The sequence below is a fragment of the Scyliorhinus torazame genome, chromosome 5 (assembly GCF_047496885.1).
Source record: "Scyliorhinus torazame isolate Kashiwa2021f chromosome 5, sScyTor2.1, whole genome shotgun sequence".
NCBI lineage: Eukaryota > Metazoa > Chordata > Chondrichthyes > Carcharhiniformes > Scyliorhinidae > Scyliorhinus > Scyliorhinus torazame.
Window position 1 is genome coordinate 96703953 of NC_092711.1, and position 8860 is coordinate 96712812.

At 46.8% G+C, this 8860-nt stretch overlaps 1 long non-coding RNA gene across 1 annotated transcript; it reads right to left on the reverse strand.

Annotated features, from left to right (window-relative positions):
• Positions 1-946: 946 nt before the first annotated feature.
• On the reverse strand, positions 947-8642 carry LOC140419091 (uncharacterized). Its single transcript, XR_011945523.1, has 3 exons — positions 8521-8642; positions 7452-7558; positions 947-4013 (listed from the first exon to the last, which is right to left on the reverse strand). It is a non-coding gene; the product is annotated as an uncharacterized lncRNA (long non-coding RNA).
• Positions 8643-8860: the final 218 nt, after the last annotated feature.

Consider the following 8860-nt stretch of genomic DNA (forward strand, 5'->3'; position numbering starts at 1 on the left):
TTTTCGAGGAAGTGACAAAGATGATTGATGAGGGTAGGGCAGTGGATGTTGTCTACATGGACCTCAGTAAGGGCTTTGACAAGGTAGGTCCCTCATGGCAGACTGGTACAGAAGATGAAGTTGCACAGGATCAGAATTGAGCTGACAAGATGGATACAGAAATGGCCGGTACAGCAATTGAACCATACATTACAAACCAGCTGTCTAGCCCACTGAGCTAAACCTGCCCTAATCTTTTATTGTCACAAATATGATGTTATTGTGAAAAGCCCCTCGTCGCCAGAGTCCGGCGCCTTTTCGGGTAAGTCGGTACTGGAATTGAACCCACGCTGCTGCTGGCCTTGTTCTGCATTACAAACCTGCTGTCTAGTCCACTGAGCTAGACCAGCTCATAAACCCTGGTGTCCTGGCAAATATTTATCTCTCAATCAACATTGCCAAAATCCGATCATCTGCTCATTGCCACATTGCGGTGTGTGGCAACTTGCTTTGTTGAAATTGGCTGCTGCATTTCCGACATCAGTGATCACACTTCAGAAGCTCTTTGGGACATGTTGTGGTAATGAAAGGCACTACAGAACTGAAAGTTTTAAATTGAAGATTAATGCTTTCTGATCCTAAATTTATTTCAGCGATCCCCAACTTCCCATTTAATAAATTTGCTTTGGTTTGGACAAGAATTGTTTTTTTTTAAATTTAGAGTACCCAATTCATTTTTTCCAATTAAGGGGCAATTTAGCGTGGCCAATCCACCTACGCTGCACAACTTTGGGTTGTGGGGGTGAAACCCACGCAAACACGGGGTGAATGTGCAAACTCCACATGGACAGTGACCCAGAGCCGGGATCGAACCTGGGACCTCAGCACCGTGAGGCAGTGCTAACCACTGTGCCGCCTTTGGAGAAGAATTTTAACCAATTAAAGAAAAGGCAGAATTCTCTGGATAGTCAATTAAAAGTTTATTAAAAGAAAAAGTTTACTAAACAACTTGAAGACAGTAACGTTCGCAACTTCAAGGCGGTGATCAGTCTGTAGAAGCGTAACCCTCCCTGGGTTCATCTTTGACAGTAATTTCCTTGGAACTCGGCCTCGAGTCTTCAGTACTTGGCCAGCAAGGAAGACCTTCGGAACATCGACCTTTATCCCCAAAGTGACCATTACCTCATGTCAGAGTTGGGCCTGTTGTAACATGACCATTGGTCAATTGGGCACTAGTTTAATTTACTTGAATCTCCAATTCCTGACACCACCTTAGACAGGAATACAATTGAACTGTTTCATACAGTTCCTTTATCTGATTCTGTACAATTCCTTTTTCATACAGTTTCAAATGTTGAGGCTAATCAGGGCTGGAAGGAGACACCAATAGTTGTGGGGGTGAAACCCACGCAGACATGGGGAGAATGACAGAGACCCAGGGCCGGGATTCGAACCCGGGTCCTCAGCGCCGTAGTCCCAGTGCTAACCACTGCGTCGCTGTGCTGCCTGCCCTGGGTGTAATTGAGAACATAAACAATAACAGCAGAATCCAATCCCTGTAATCAGTTGTGAACTTGTTGGTGTCTCAGAAAGTGCAATGAATTACAAAATCCCTTTGCACATTGAGGGCAGGTGAATGGCCTCTCCCCAGGATGAACTCCCTGGTGTGACTGCAGACGGCATACCCGAGTGAATCGCACAAATCGTCATAAACGGGTGTGAGATAATTGGGATTATGGAGACACGGCTGCAGGGTGACCAGGGATAGGAACTGAATATATTCAGTATTTAGGAAGGACAGACAAAAAGGAAGAGCAGTGGAGTGGCAGTGCTGGTTCAAGAGGAAATTAATCATGGCGCTGAGGTCCCAGGTTCGATCCCAGCTCTGGGTCACTGTCCGTGTGGAGTTTGCACATCCTCCCCATGTTTGCGTGGGCTTCGCCCCCACAACCCAAAGATGTGCAGGGTAGGTGGATTGGCCACGCTAAACTGCCTCTTAATTCAGAAAAAAATGAATTGGGTACTCTAAATTAAAACAAAAAATGAATTAGGAGAAGGGAATGTGCAACAAAACCTGGGTATCCTCGTACACCAGTAACTGAAGGTAAGCAGGCAGCTACAGCAGGTGGTAAAGGAGGCAAATGGTATGCTAGCCTTCATTGCGAGCGGATTAGAGTACAGAAGCGGGGATAGATAGTTTTTTGAAGAATAAAGGGATTAAGGGTTATGGTGTTCGGGCCGGAAAGTGGAGCTGAGTCCACAAAAGACCAGCCATGATCTCATTGAATGGCGGAGCAGGCTCGAGGGGCCAGATGGCCTACTCCTGCTCCTAGTTCTTATGTTCTTATATCTTGCTGTCATTATACAGGGCCTTGGCGAGGCCATACCTGGAATATTGTGTGCAGTTTTGATTTCTGTATCTGAGGAAGGATGTTCTTGCTCTAGAGGGAGTGCAGCAAAGGTTTTCCAAGCCGATTCCTGGGATGGTGGGACTGACATATGAGAGCTGAATCAGTTAGGTTATTATATTCATTGGAGTTCAGAAGAATGAGGGGGGGATCTCATAGAAACCTATAAAATTCTAATAGGACTTGACAGGGTAGATGTGGGAAAGACTTTCCCGATGGTGGGAATGTACGGAACCAGAGGTCGCAGTCTGAGGATACGGTTTCGATCATTTAGACAGAGATAAGGAGTAATTTCTTCAACCAGAGAGTGGTGAGCCTGTGGAATTTCTTACCACAGGAAATAGTTGAGGCCAATACATTCTATGTTTTCAAGAAGCAGTTAGATATAGCATTTAGGGTGTAGGGGATCAAAGGATATGGAGGAGAAAGCGGGATTAGGCTATTGAGTTAGATGATAAGCCATGATCATAATGACTGGCAGAGCAGGTGCTAAGGGCAAAATGGTCTCTTCCTGCTCCTACTTTCTATGTTTCTATGTAATCCCTTCTCACACTAAGAGCAGGTGAATGGCCTCTCCCCAGTGTGAACTCGCTGGTGTGTCTGCAGTCTGGATAACCGAGTGAATCCTTTCTCACAGAGGGAGCAGGTGAATGGCTTCTCCCCAGTGTGAACTCGCTGATGTTTCCGCAGGGTGGATGCATCAATGAATCCCTTCCCACACTGAGAGCAGGTGAATGGCCTCTCCCCAGTGTGAACTCGCTGGTGTGTCTGCAGGCTGGATAACCAAATGAATCCCTTGCCACACTGAGAGCAGGTGAATGGTCTCTCCCCAGTGTGAATCCGCTGATGTTTCCGCAGGGCGGATGAATCACTGAACCCCTTCCCACACTGAGAGCAGGTGAACGGCCTCTCCCCAGTGTGAACTCGCTGATGTGACTGCAGATTGGATAACCCTGTGAATCCCTTCCCACACTGAGGGCAGGTGAATGGCCTCTCCCCAGTATGAGCTTGCTGGTGTCTCTGCAGACTGGATAACCAAGTGAATCCCTTCTCACACTGAGAGCAGGTGAATGGTGTCTCTCCAGTGTGAATTCGCTCGTGCTTCCGTAGGGTGGATAACTGAGTGAATCCCTTCTCACACTCAGAGCACATGAATGGCCTCTCCCCAGTGTGATTGCGTTGATGAATCTCCAGCTCAGATGGGAATATGTATTCTTTCCCACAGTCCCCACATTTCCACGGTTTCTCCATGTTTTGGGTCTCCTCGTGTCTCTCCAGATTGGAAAATCAGTGGAAGCCTTGTCTCCACACAGAACTTTGTGCACAGTCTCTCCTCACTGTGAATGGTGTGATGTTGTTTCACGCTGTGTATCTGGTTGAAGCTCTTTCCACAATCAGTTCACTGGAACACTCTCACTCGGGTGTGTGTTGTGTGGGTCTTGGTGCTTTTCCAGTCACACTCACGTTAAAAATCTTTTGAAGCCGACAGATTGGATGAACATTTCTCCTTCTCGCCGATGATATTCAGAGCCCGATGATATTCAGGTCAGAAGGAATCGAGTGAGTTTGTCACATCGAGATGTGATGTTTGAGATTTCTGTCTATAATTCCTCCTCTTCCAATAACCTTTAAAAATGATTTACAAAAGTCATCAGTGAGCACAGGATAGAAATTCAGAACAGACAATTCTCGTTCCTATGGAACTTGATTTTCTCTCTCGTTCTCCAAAAGCTGTAAATCTCCATCCCACACACTGTCCCTCCATTCTGACTCTGCTGTATCTAATATTCACCCTCCCAATTCTCCTGAAGGTGCTGACTCATGTTGACTGACAGATCCAAGCTCAGCTCACTGCTTCCTCACCAGAACACAGAGATTAGAATGGGAGCAAGAGTAGGCCATTCGGCCCACCGAATCTGCTCAACCATTCAATGCGATCCTTGGCCGATCTACTTCAGCACCATTTTCCCACACGATCCCCATATCCCTCGATATCTTCAGTATCTAGAAACCCGTCAATATTTGTCTTGAACATACCAGATGACTGAGGCTCCACATTCCTGTGGGGTAGAGAATTTCAAAGCTTCACCACATCCTTGAGTGAAGAGATCTCTCATCTCAGCTTTCTCTCTATTTTCCTCCCTGTTCCCCATAACCCTTAACTCCATTGTCAATAGAATATCTGTCAAACTTGTGCTTCAATATATTCAATGACCCCCAGATACAACTGGTCCCTGTGGAAGAGAAATCCAAAGACTAACAACCCTCTGAAGGAAGAGATGACTGGAAATCTATAACGTAGCTACAGTCTGATATTACAACACGAGATATAATTAAACATTTACTTTATTACAGAACCGTAAATAATATATCTAATTTGTACCATGTAACAACACTAGACATATCTCTGTCCATTATTCATTTAATTGCCCTGAAATGTCAGTCATCTCCTGGGGAATCCACCCCTTTCATTGTGAACGTTAGGAAAGAGACAATCCTTTTTTGAAATAAATTGAGTAACCAATTATTGTTTTTCCAATTATGGTGCAATTTTGCGTGGCCAATCTACCTACCCTGCACATCTTTGGGTTGTGGGGGTGAGACCCACGCAGACATGGGGCGAATGTGCGAACTCCACAAGGACAGTGACCCGAGGCCTAGATCAAAGCCGGGTCCTCGGTGCTGTCAGGCAGCAGTGCTAACCACTGTGCCACCAGAAACCATTCTTTTAGTCAGACAAATAAATGTACCAACCTGTTAAGGAGATGGGTGGGAGGAGTTGGATACACTTTGTGGAGCCGTGAACCTTCATGTATTTTTTTCCCCAATTAAGTGTCAATCTAACCGCGGCTAACCACTGAGCCACCGTGCCTGCCCCGAATGATGACTTTTATAAACTCCTTTTACAGGGTATTACAAGGGGAGGATTTACAGATGGAAACTCAAATCGAACTTCACTTCAAGATTTAACAGAGTTGGGTAGCACGGTGACCTAGTGGTTCGCACAGCTACCTCACGGGGCAGGTCCCCGGTTCGATCCCGGCTCTGGGTCACTGTCCGTGTGGAGTTTGCACATTCTCCCTGTGTCTGCGTGAGTTTCGCCCCCACAACCCAAAAATGTGCAGAGTCGGTGGAATGGCCCTTAATTGGAAAAAATAAATTGGGCACTCTAAATTTAAAAAAATTGTTTTTGTAAAGGTTTAACAGAGTCACTCCATTCATCAGGACCTGAATATCATTGGCCTGTGAATGTGGAAGAAGAAATGTTTGTCTGCTCTGTCTGAAGGAAAAGGTTTTCAAGATTAGTGTGACTGAAAAAAAACCGATACACACTCGACTCGAGTGAGTGTTCCAGTGCACTGACTGTGGAAAGAGCTTTAACCAGTTACACAGTCTGAAAAAATATCACACCATTCACAGTGGGGAGAGACCATACACATGCTCTCTGTGGGGACAGACATAAACTGATTGTCAAATTTTAAGAGGGACCAGGACACCAGCAGCATCCTGAAACCATGGAAATGTGGGGACTGTGGGAAGGGATTCAGATCCCCATGAGAGCTGGAGATTCATCACCGTAGTCACACCGGCGACAGAGCACTCACCTGTTCTGAGTGTGGGAAGGGATTCACTCAGTTATCCGAGTGAGGATTTTCCAGGATTTGGGAGCCGAGCTAGTGAGGAAACGAGCGGCCTTTAATAAAGGTTCAGGCTGCTCCATGTAAGAAAGGAGTTTGATTCGGGGTGGTATACCCGGCAAAGCTGCGGGTTACAAATTAGTCCAAAGACTTCCATTTCGAGACACCAGAGGAGGCGAACATGGTAAAGCATGGACTGGGGTCCAATTATCTCTGTTGGACAAGATCTATGTTTCCTGTGGGGTGGGATGGGTGTTGTATCCTCTGTATAGTTTTGATATTTTCTGATAAAATCTGTTTTTCTGTTTGGGGTGAAGGGAGATTTTCTTTATGAAGCACAATGTAGACATATAGGGGGTGGGGAGGGAGACGGGTTAGCTATCTGATGACTAAAGAACTGTTTTTGTTTTACTCTGAGAGTGTATGGGTGCATATATGGCGCCCACCTTGGGGGTTCTTGGCCTGCACATTTTGAAGATTTACTGGATAGTCCCTCATGGCTGATTGGGGGGGGGGGAACCCCTGATTCAGCTGGTCATCTCGAACGTAAGGGGATTGAGTGGACCAGTGAAGAGGTGGAGGGCTTTCGCTCACCTAAAGAATCGAAATGTTGGTGTGGTGTTCTTGCAGGAGACTCACTTGCGGGTTAGAGATCAGACCAGACTGTGGAGGGGTGAGCCAAGTGTTTCACTCGGGCTTTGACAAAGGGTTCGAGGTGCTGCAATTCTTTTTTAAAATAAATTTAGAATACCCAATTCATTTTTTCAAATTAAGGGGCAATTTAGCATGGCCAATTCACCTACCCTGCACATCTTTGGGTTGTGGGGGTGAAACTCATGCAAACAGGGGGAGAATGTGCAAACCCCACACAGGCAGTGACCCAGGGCCGGGATCGAACCTGGGACCTCGGCGCCGTGATGCAGCAGTGCTACCCAGGGCACCACTGTGCTTCCCGTCAGGTGCTGCAATTCTAATCGATAAACAGGTCCCTCTTTTGGTCACTAACATCATTGTGGACACTAATGGGAGATATGTGTTGGTCACTATGTCGTTGGGTGCTGGTGAATGGCAAGCCCCTAACTGGGACGGTGTGTCATTTGAAAAAAAATTGTTGGGATCCATCCCAGACCTGGATACACAACAATTGATTCTTGGAGCAAACATCAATTGCATACTGGATCCTAAAATGGACTGGTCCAAGCCCATTCAACTGCTACAAAAACAGGAAAAAGGAATTAAACCGGACAGATCACAGGGCAGTGACCCGGGCACCGGAAATGACAACGGTGAACCCAGCAAAAGATAAAGAAAAGCTGTTCATTAGCAGATTGTAAAAGGATTATGGGGCACAGATTTAAGATTGGGTACAAGATCTACAGGGGAGATGTTACACAGTGAGTGATAATGATCTGAATTCAATGCTTACACACAAAGGTCGATAATCTCCAGGTCCTGATAACTCGAATGTTGCTGTCAGAATTTGATGTGAGGATTAGTTGTGAGTTTCTGGTCTGCGAATCCCTTTCTAAGTCTCTGTGAAAGAAGTTTACAAAGGCATCACTGTCAGTCCAGAAATACAATTCAGGAAAGATAAATATTTCTCCCGGTTTGTATTTGCTGTGTGTAAATCCTCCCCGACTAGCCCCCTTTAAAGGAGTTTCCAAAATTAATCACTGTCAGTCCAGGACAGAAATTCACAACATTCTCCCCTCCTGTTCCCTGGTCCAGGATGACCGCTGATGCGCCCCCTCTGCACACAGTCCCTCTTGTCATCAGCAGTCCCTTGATTTGAGGGTGTCTACTCAGGGTTGGGAGTTTCTGCCCTGGGTCTCCATGTGGCTGAACAGAGCCGCAGAGCTTTGGACACATGGGACAGGATGTCCAATGAATCTTGTATTTACAGTGCAGAAGGAGGCCATTCGGCCCATCGAGTCTGCACCGGTCCTTGGAAAGAGCACCCCATTTCAAGCCACACTTCCAATCGATCCCCTCAACACAGTAACCCCACCCAAACCCTTTTGACACGAAGGTCAATTTAGCATGGCCACTCCACCTAACTTGCACACTTTGGACTGTGGGAGGAAACCGGAGCACCCGGAGGAAACCCACGCAGACAGTGAAATCCGGTGAGCAGGATTGGCTTCCTTTTCTTTCCATCTCTGTCACCACTCTGCCCCATCAATAAGACATTGAGACTCAAGGACTCATCCAGTTTAATGGACAAGTTGTCTCCATTCTGAACAATGGGGAACAAGCTCCTCCCACTCATTGAAACATCGCCCCGACAAAGATGACAAACGCGCATGCGCCCTGATGCACATCCAATAAAGATGGCGGCCGTTAACCCGAGCCGAACGTGAGGAGCTGCAGCTCCGCTCGGTACAAACTGGGTCCCGTCAATATTTTCGCGGTTTCCAGCTTACAACAGCTTTATACAACGTTTCCGCCCACCGTCGCGATCTCTCGCTCCCTCCATATTGTTGAACGCCTCTTACCAATTTCCGATTTGAAAAAGACGCCCTTCCACTTCAGCATTACCCACACTGCGCATGCTTCAATCACAGGAGACTCCGCCCCTCATTCACTCCGATTGGTTGGAGGACCAGCTGCTCCCGTTTGATCCTTCAGACCCACCCCTCCTCTTTCTATTGGCCCGGAGCTGCCGTCAATCACCCGGGCATTGTGACGGTGACAGAACCTGAGACCGGCCACAGGCTCAGGCTGACTCTCTGATTGGCCAATAATAACAGTGAGAGTCTCAGTGGGACAATCAGACAATAATAGTGAAAATGGGGCTCAGAGGATAACCAGCAAAGGATTCACTCACTTTGAGAG